The 8417-nt window shown below is 45.3% G+C and overlaps 1 protein-coding gene across 1 annotated transcript in view; it reads right to left on the minus strand.

Annotated features, from left to right (window-relative positions):
- Nucleotides 1-7681, minus strand: part of COL22A1 (collagen type XXII alpha 1 chain) — a 381540-nt gene extending 373859 nt beyond the window's left edge. Inside the window, exon 1 of the mRNA XM_019528200.1 lies at nt 7324-7681. The gene's annotated coding sequence lies outside the window, so the exon portion shown is untranslated. The remainder of the gene's footprint in view (nt 1-7323) is intronic.
- Between the last annotated feature and the right edge of the window lie 736 nt (nt 7682-8417).

Here is an 8417-nt window from a genome sequence, read left to right on the forward strand (position 1 = left end):
TCTGTTGTGTTACAGATTTGAACCAGTTTCCGATCACCTCTGCTGGTTTGTGTCTAATTTGTGCCCCTAGCTTTAGTTTCGAATAACAACGAGGACAGTCTACACGCACACCTTCTCTGTGCCTTTAATACTGGAGTAGGTTGCAATGATTCACAATTATAAGAGCTATTCTGCAATACAGGCACTCAATACTCACTTGGCTCAGAACCCTGAGCCAAGGGGAATTTCTAGGCATCCCCAACTCTAACCTTCCCTCTTTGGAGAAGGCGGTTTAATTTGATATGAAACACTTTTCTTTTTATCTCAAATCAATGCAAGCTTTGGAAAGAAATAGTTCAGATTCTACCAGCAAGCTATGTTATCCAACAAGCTTACACAAGTAGCAGCTGCAAAAACTTGTGCCTGAGTAAAGAAAAGTCCAACAACCAACAAGTTCTGGCAGAGGTTAGATCGAAGTGCATGGGTCTAAAAACGTAATAAGTGTCAGGAAACCTAAAATTCCTCAGCTTGTGTTCCAAGTCCCAGAACAGTATTGTTGCTTTGACACTGTCGCCTAAAATCATTAATAACCAACATTCAGTGCCTCGCAGTCATTGAAACCAGCTGCCTAAACTGAACGCAGGGGGGGTTCCTCCGCTTTGCAGAAAGCCAAGGATAGATATCTAACAAAACCCATCAACACAAAATACATAGATTGCAATAAACCTGGGGAAACCAATGATTGTATCTGCAGCATAGTAGATAAGCTCTGAAATATGAACACTTCCAGAGCAGAGCAAACATCAGTTCATTAGAAAAAAATCTGTCCAATACGGTAATGAGGGCTGAAAGTGCTCCTGAACAGTTAGGTCTCTTGTTTGCCATTGGCAGATTTTCATTCATTTCTAACAGAATTTCTTCTCACATAGCTTATGTATAAGTGCCCCCTCCCACACGATCAGCCTCAGGGTTTACACTGTTTCTGGCCAGCTCTGTATCCTCCTCTAACACAAATTCTTCTAAGCTGTGAGTAAGACTCGTGAGAAAGTCTGGACAGCTATTACTATGTAGATCATGGGCTTTCCAAGTCTTGGGGGTCATGTCCAGCATGCCCCATCCCTTACTGAGTGGTGCCGGTTAGAACTCAATGGACTACACTAAATGAGAAGTCCTGGTAGGGGAAGACATTAAAAACTACTGTTATAGAACCACTTACCTACTCATAAGTGATTTTAAGCCAAAAGATGAGCAAAGGTAAGGAACTCATCCCCCCACAAATGATTTTTTGAATTATTGAAATTGAAAGGCTTGTCCTTCCAAAGCATCAGGCACCGGACACTGTGTATAGAGGCTATGAAAGACTCAGCATAGTAGATCATGCATTCGCCCGGGGTCCGCTCCTGTGCCCAGTGAAATGAAGGCAAAACTCCTGTTCACATCAGTGGGCATAGGTTTGGTCCTGTAGTTCTTATGTTGTTTCTGTACAGACAAGTAAATGGTGCCCCAATACATGCAATACTGAGTTAAATTAACTTTCCTCAACCTGCCAGGAAGTAATGTTCCAGTTGTATAACCAGTAAATTCACAGTAGTTAATTACTGCGAGAGGTTGGTTTTTTTCTTATTCCACTCCAAATTACAACTCTGCTCTAGAATACAACTCCCTTGCAAGCCACCAGCTACCCACCCATCCACCCACCCACTGCCAGATCTAAAATTATTTTCAACAAGGTAATAATAAAAAAGCATTTATATAGCTCTGCATTCCTTGAGTGCTGTGCAACTACAAGTTAATCCCTCAAAAACCTTTGTGAGGTTTGAAACTAAATATGATCATTCCCATATTACAGATTAGGACAACTGGCAAAGAGACAGCAACTGATTATCCCACAGCCATGCATGCTGGTTTTGATTCAGCAGATCCTTCCTGTTCAGTGAAACCCTTAAATGCACGGACTGACTTCAGTGGGACTTAACCCTGAGCCCATGCAGAGTTCTAGCTACCCTGTCACTCATTTAACTCCTGATTGCACAGTGAACATAAGCAGGAGGTTTTCTCAAACAGGCTGTTCACGTCCACAGCCACTTTGGGTCCCTGGTGCTCCTCTATCTGTGCTTAAAGGCTGGGGACAGACATTCAAAAAGCCTAAGCCTGAATTGATTCAATCTTTGCAGTTTGTCTAACCTGGCTAAGCTAAACTGGTTTATAACCATACAGACATGCCCTCTGGACTGAAGAAATGCCAGCACATGCCTGCAGTGGCTCAGGCTTGAAGCCAGGGGCCACTAGCGCAGCCCTCCCTTCCCTTCCACACAGCTGAGCTGAGGGGGGTGTGCAGCCAGGCCCAGCAGGACACTATGATTAGGGAGGGGTCCCCCCCCCAAGCAGCCCAGCAGGGAGTTGATAACATAGTGTTTATCACCCCTAACTCAGTGTTTATAAGTTCATTAAGAAAATGAACAGCCTCTCTCATTAGTTCAAGCTCTTCTTAAACAACGTTTTTTCCAAGGAAGGACTGGAGGGACATTACCAGCTACCTGTTGATTATCTCCAAAGAGATTTTCCTGTCTGCTCTTGTCCCATCTCCCACAGCACAGACCATAGCCAGCGTGTGGTGTGCTAGCTAATGCTGAGAGGTGTCTGTGTAAGGCAGAGGGGAGGGGGGAATCCCTGATTGGCAGGGAGTGGTGAGGGGAAAGGGAGAGCAGGGAGAAGTCAGGCAGATGTCTGCAGTCTCTGCCATAGCTACAGCCAGGGACCATTCCTGATGGGCTGGAGCAGACAGCAGAGCCCCGCCCAGGGCTGAAAAGCATGCTGGGATGCTGGGAGACTGTGATTTAACTTGAACAAGGAAGGGGTATGGACAGAAGTTGCATAAACTGGGTTGACCAGTTAAGCCTGATACTACATTGAACCAGGTGTATCTCAAACTGGTTTCAGCCATTTTCAAACTGGTTTATGTGCCCTGAACATTTGTTCCGTTACAGGTTTAAACCAGTTTCTGATCACTTAAACCAGTTTATGTGTAATGTCTGTTGCTAGCCAAACAGTTGTAGTGGAGCCACACTGCCAGGGCAACCTCAGTCAGCAACATGCTCCAGCAACCAACAGCAAAGAGGCAGTCAAACACTCTCTGAGAGCAGGTCCTCCATATGCTCTGTTTGGGATCATGACATACTAAGTTGCTCAGCCAATACAGCTCAGCCAATCATAAATAATGATATTTCTCACTGTCACCACCGTATGTCTCCAGACCTGAAAGTGCCTTACAAATACAGGTGTTCTAAGCATCAAACCACCTCTGTAAAATGGGTAAATTTTCTCTTTGAAAGATAGAAGAACTGGAAGCCTGTACAAGATATGTGGCAGGTACCCAGCTGTGCAGCACCTCTACTCCAGAGCTGAATTTAAGATAAAGATTTCTTGACTTCTGACTCCTTTAACTCTGGTAATCAGGCATACACCCTCCCAGCAGCTTGGCTACATTCAAAGTTACAGCCTGCAATTGGCCAGACACCCACCTTGATAGGCATCACAGATCAATGAAGATTCAAATCTCAAAGAAAAATTGTGCAGCACTTTTGCAATGTAACTTGGCAGTGGGGGATACTTGTCTGATTTGCCATGTGAATTACCTGAAACCCTATTCTGCTCTAAAACTGCCCATTTCGAGTGAAACATATATAAAATTTTATGGCTTTGTCCAACAGTGATGAGACTTTGGCTAAAGGGCTCTACAGGTTTGAGGGTCTCCTCAATCCATTCCATCCCCTTGAAAGAGCTCTAGAGCAAGGGTGTCAAACCCATCTGGCCCCGAAGTGCAGAGCTGGTTCATAGGCTGGATGCATAGTGAATGGCCAGCCTGGGTCTGGATTAGGTTCAGGCCCATGGACCCCACACATGCCAAATCCAGCCCATGTAGCACTTGCTCTGACCAATCCAGAACTGTGCCACATGAGCCAGTCTGGGACCCACACTGCACATGCTGCCTGCCCTGCACTAGCCAGGACAGGTGCCAAGTGCGATGCATGACCCAGACTGCCCAGGGCAGACACTGTGCAGCACAGGTCCTGGGGCAGGTGCTGAGAGTGGCATGGGGCCAGGCTGACATATGCCGTGTGCGCCTTGTGGGTCAACCCCAGACCCACAGGGAGCACTGAGGACTGAATGATGGGACTCCACAAGTTGCATCTTTGACACCCCTTCTATAAGGGATCTAAGCCTTACCAAAGCAAAATATCTGCATGAGTCCAACTAACACCAATTTTCATGTGGTTCAGCCAAAACAGTCACCCTAAATCAGGTTTGTATATGCATATTGTTGGCACCTGATGCGGCTTCCATCAAAGTCAATGCAGATATCCTTTACAACTCCAACGGGATTAGGAATAGGCCCATTAAAAAACTCATCAGGTACAATGTCTAGGGAGTGAAGAGCAGAGCAAAGCAGAGAGGGACCTAGTACAAGATGGTCACCTGTGTCCTCACTTTCAGGCCACCACCCTGTTGCTGCTTAATCCACAGCAGGAATCTCAAAACACTCTCACAGCTGCGCATCCATGGTTCATTAGCTGCTGTACACTGCAGTTTCTTTTCCTATGCAAGCACACACCACAGAGTCTCATATCATGGTCAACATCATAGTACCTGATCCCCAATCAGCAGGGCATTAACACAGAGAAAACAGTAAACAGGAGGAACCCAATATTGCAGTCCGTGTTCATTCCTGTTTTCCCAAGTGAAACTTCCACTGGACGGACTACAGGACTGATCCTCAAGGGTGGAACAAGATGGGAGGAGTAGAGGAAATGTATCACAGCACAACCATCACTGGGACACGCAGAAACCTCGATGTCAGCTGGAATCACATGCACAGAAAGCAAGAGGCTTCAAGCCACAAGGATCTAAATGCCATGACGAACTTTGAATAACTACACATCATCAAGGGAAAGGCTGGGGGTCTTGACCCTGCCTCAGGTACCTGAGGTACATGGTATAACCAATAAGACTTGAGCAGTCGATACAAGGTGATGCTCACAGCACGTCGTCCTTCCAATAGGTGCAATTTTCTTTAAGGTTTTGCCTTGAAGGGCGGAAAGTTTATGGATGATTTTAAAAAGGAGAGTTGCAAGCAACCAACCATGATTAAAATTAGGGCTCAGGGGAGAATGCTATAAAAATTTTTAAAAAATTCTTTGAAGCAGATGTAATTACAAAGCAATCCCCAAGAAACATTTTAATGAGAGTTTTAGCACGCACTGAAGGCAAAGGATTATTTTTTCTGAAATATTGTAATCTCCAGCATCAAAAGCTAGCTCTGGCATGTAACAGAGATGTCTGCCCTAAAACTATTTGGAACGACAGCAAGTGGAGTCAGGAAAGAATTCACACACGCGCCCTGATCTCAAAGCTAGGTAAATCCACAAGATTGTCCTTACTCTGCACCCATCAAAAAAGCTTAAAACTATGGAGCCAAATTCTGCCATCTGCAATGATGCATGCAGTACTTGCCTCCACCAGTAGTACCCTGAAAGCAAGGGTCGAAGAATCAATCCATAACCAAAGCTTCTCCACTTCAGTCATGTAAGTGGCATCACTCAACATCAAAGAGACTACCGTCTCCTCTAATAAAACGAACAAGATTTGGATGCAAAATGATTAGGAGAGATGGACTATTTGTACTCAGCAGAGCACTGGCAGGGAAGGTGCTGGGGTTGCTCTCTAGGAAACTTCAGATTGGAAAACCTGGCCTCTAATCCTGACTCTGCCACTAATGTAAAGGAAACTTCAGCAGGTCAGCATCAGAGTCCAAGTCTCAGTCACAGTAGGATAAATCCAGAGTCTGACCAGTGTAGACAGAGTCCCTCCAGGTCTATGCTGACATCTCTAGGATTACAGCACAACTGTTAACTGCTCTGTTCCTCAGTTTCCCTCGGGTACAGTTCCCCATTAGGGTAACACCCCCCTGCACTTCTTAAGGGCCATGCTTATGCAGCACAAGTGAGCCCAATAAGCACAGTATGTTTGCAGTGATTCCAAGAATAAAATATCCCACTTCACCTCCTAATCCTAATCACCCTTGAGCATCATTTGCTCATGTAAACAATCCCATGATTCTTCAACCCTGGCTCACAATTGTTACTACTAATATTGTGTTAATTTTGTGATATTGCATTTAAGAGTAAATAGTTTCATTCTACATTTTAGCCCCAAAAGATCCCAAGGCACTTTGCCCAATACTTGCATACACAGCATCTGTAAACTGTGACCACTACATAATCACAAAGCAGAAGAACAATGGGAAACATTCATGGCAGTTGGAGAAAGTGAAAATTTGCCTATGAAAACTGAAAAACAAAGTGGGGGGGAGCCATGGACTGTTTAAGACTAGCTTTATTTTTGGCTGGCATAATCACCTACCTAATTCATGGGTGCAATTACTCTGACTACCTTGTTAAGTCTAGTATTTAGTCTCAAAAAACCTCTTCAAATATATAATCGGTCATTTGCAATACCAAGCAGATTTGTGCATACACATTCAGTAAACCTGGACATAAATTAAGTGAACAATGGCACGCACAGATTTTTACAGGTGCATACTTCTCCAAACCTGTCCATGTTGAACAGATGGGATTTGTTATCTTAAGGTCTTAATCAGAGCATATGTACACACACACACACACACACACACACACACACACACACACACACACAGAGTCAATAAACTCATTAAGAACATTAGCTATGCTAAACTACTAAAAAATAATACCGAGTTAGCTTGCAAGAGTATTCTCAAATTCTCCCACCACCCAAATGTAGTGCCACATTATCAGGTAATATGTAGAACTATAGAAAGACATTAAAACTATTGTTTCAAGTATGATCTGAGGAATCAAGCTCTAACATGATGATTATAAAGAAATGCTAGTATTTAAAAAGCCTGAAATACCTTAAACCTTTAGCTTTCCTTAATGATGACGTTACCAGTTTCTTAGTCTTTGGGTCTGTGTCTTATCACAGGAATCTCACAGTTACACATCAGCTGGCTCTCATCAAGCCAGTAACATAAAAGAAAGAAGTTGATAAGGTCACATAACATAGTTTGAAAACACAGTTAAAACTTTGTAGACTGCAGGGAAAAAAAACAGTTGGGCTATGCATGATTTAATATAGCTCACTTTGGTTCCCTTGTATTTTTAACTGCAGATCCTGTTGCTACATGTCTATAAAAACTTCTGTTCTCGGTTTACCCACTGTGTGCAAAAAAGGAAAAAAACTAGATCCAAACTAACAAAAAGAGACATGTTGTCTTCAGTTCTACCATGCAAAAAAGAATCCTCTTACCTGCAGAAAAATAGCACCAGCAAACTTGCCAACTGTTGCTCAACTCCTGAGCCACATTCAACACTCAGCTGGACTGTACTTTGTAGTTGTCAGCTAAAGTGGAGATTCCCACTTTCTCCCCAAAGAGAAGGGGTGGGGAAAAATTCGCACCAAACTCAGCAGGGCATTGCAGGGAACAACAATTCTCTACATCCCAGCAACCAGGAACAAAGTGGGGGACAAGGGAAAGAGACAAAAAGAAAGACAAATGAATACAGAGAGGAGGAATCCAAGCCCAGAGAGAGAGATTTCCCTGCAGCGGCAGCAGGGACAATGCTCAGCATGAAGCCAGTCTCTAAGGGAGAGGATGGAAAGTGAAATGAAGAGGGATCCAGGAAGGGGGGTGGAGGTGGGGCCAGGGGAGGAGGGTTTGGGCACTGGATGGGGAAGGGATGTGGTCAGGGGGAGAGGGACAAGGGGTAAGGGGGCAGGGAGCTGGTGTGGGAGAGGCAGGGGAGGAGGTGAAGTGGGTGACTTGAAGGAACAAGGTGGATGCTGGGGTATGTTGTGGGAGGGGGAGGACAGTAAGAGAAAGGGGTCTGCTCTGAGACGGGACACTGGAGGGGACTGAAGTGAGAGGGGAGCTAGAGAGGATGCTGAGAGGAGGGAGCTTGGAGCTGGTTTGGGGAGCAGCAGGGGAGTGGGGAGGGAAGGTGGAGGAGAGGGTGGTTAGGGTAGGGGGCAAATGGGTGGGAAGGCCAGGGTGGGGGCTATCAGGCAGCAGGATTCAGTTTCAGAAACGCTTCAAGCAGCAGCAGGGGGCTGACAGCTCCTGGGCCATTTATAGCCCAACTTGGCAGAGTATTTCAGTCTCTTTACAGTCGCATCCGAAATAACTCCCTGCTGGAAGGGAGAGGGTGACTGGTAGGGAAGGGGAGCCTGGCAGCCCGTTCAGGCCGTGAAACAATTGGCACCCCATTTCCCATTTCCTGGAGACCTGAGAGGGTGCTACAGTGTTGGGATGAGGGGGATGTATCCCCCAGTGCCTTTGGGGAAAAATACCCTTTTCCAGCCTGGAGAACAGGTGGCTTCCTCTTTTACCTCTCCCTGAGCTC

The sequence above is a fragment of the Gavialis gangeticus genome, unplaced genomic scaffold (genome assembly GCF_001723915.1).
Source record: "Gavialis gangeticus isolate Ggan-Ray unplaced genomic scaffold, GavGan_comp1, whole genome shotgun sequence".
NCBI classification, from domain to species: Eukaryota; Metazoa; Chordata; order Crocodylia; family Gavialidae; genus Gavialis; species Gavialis gangeticus.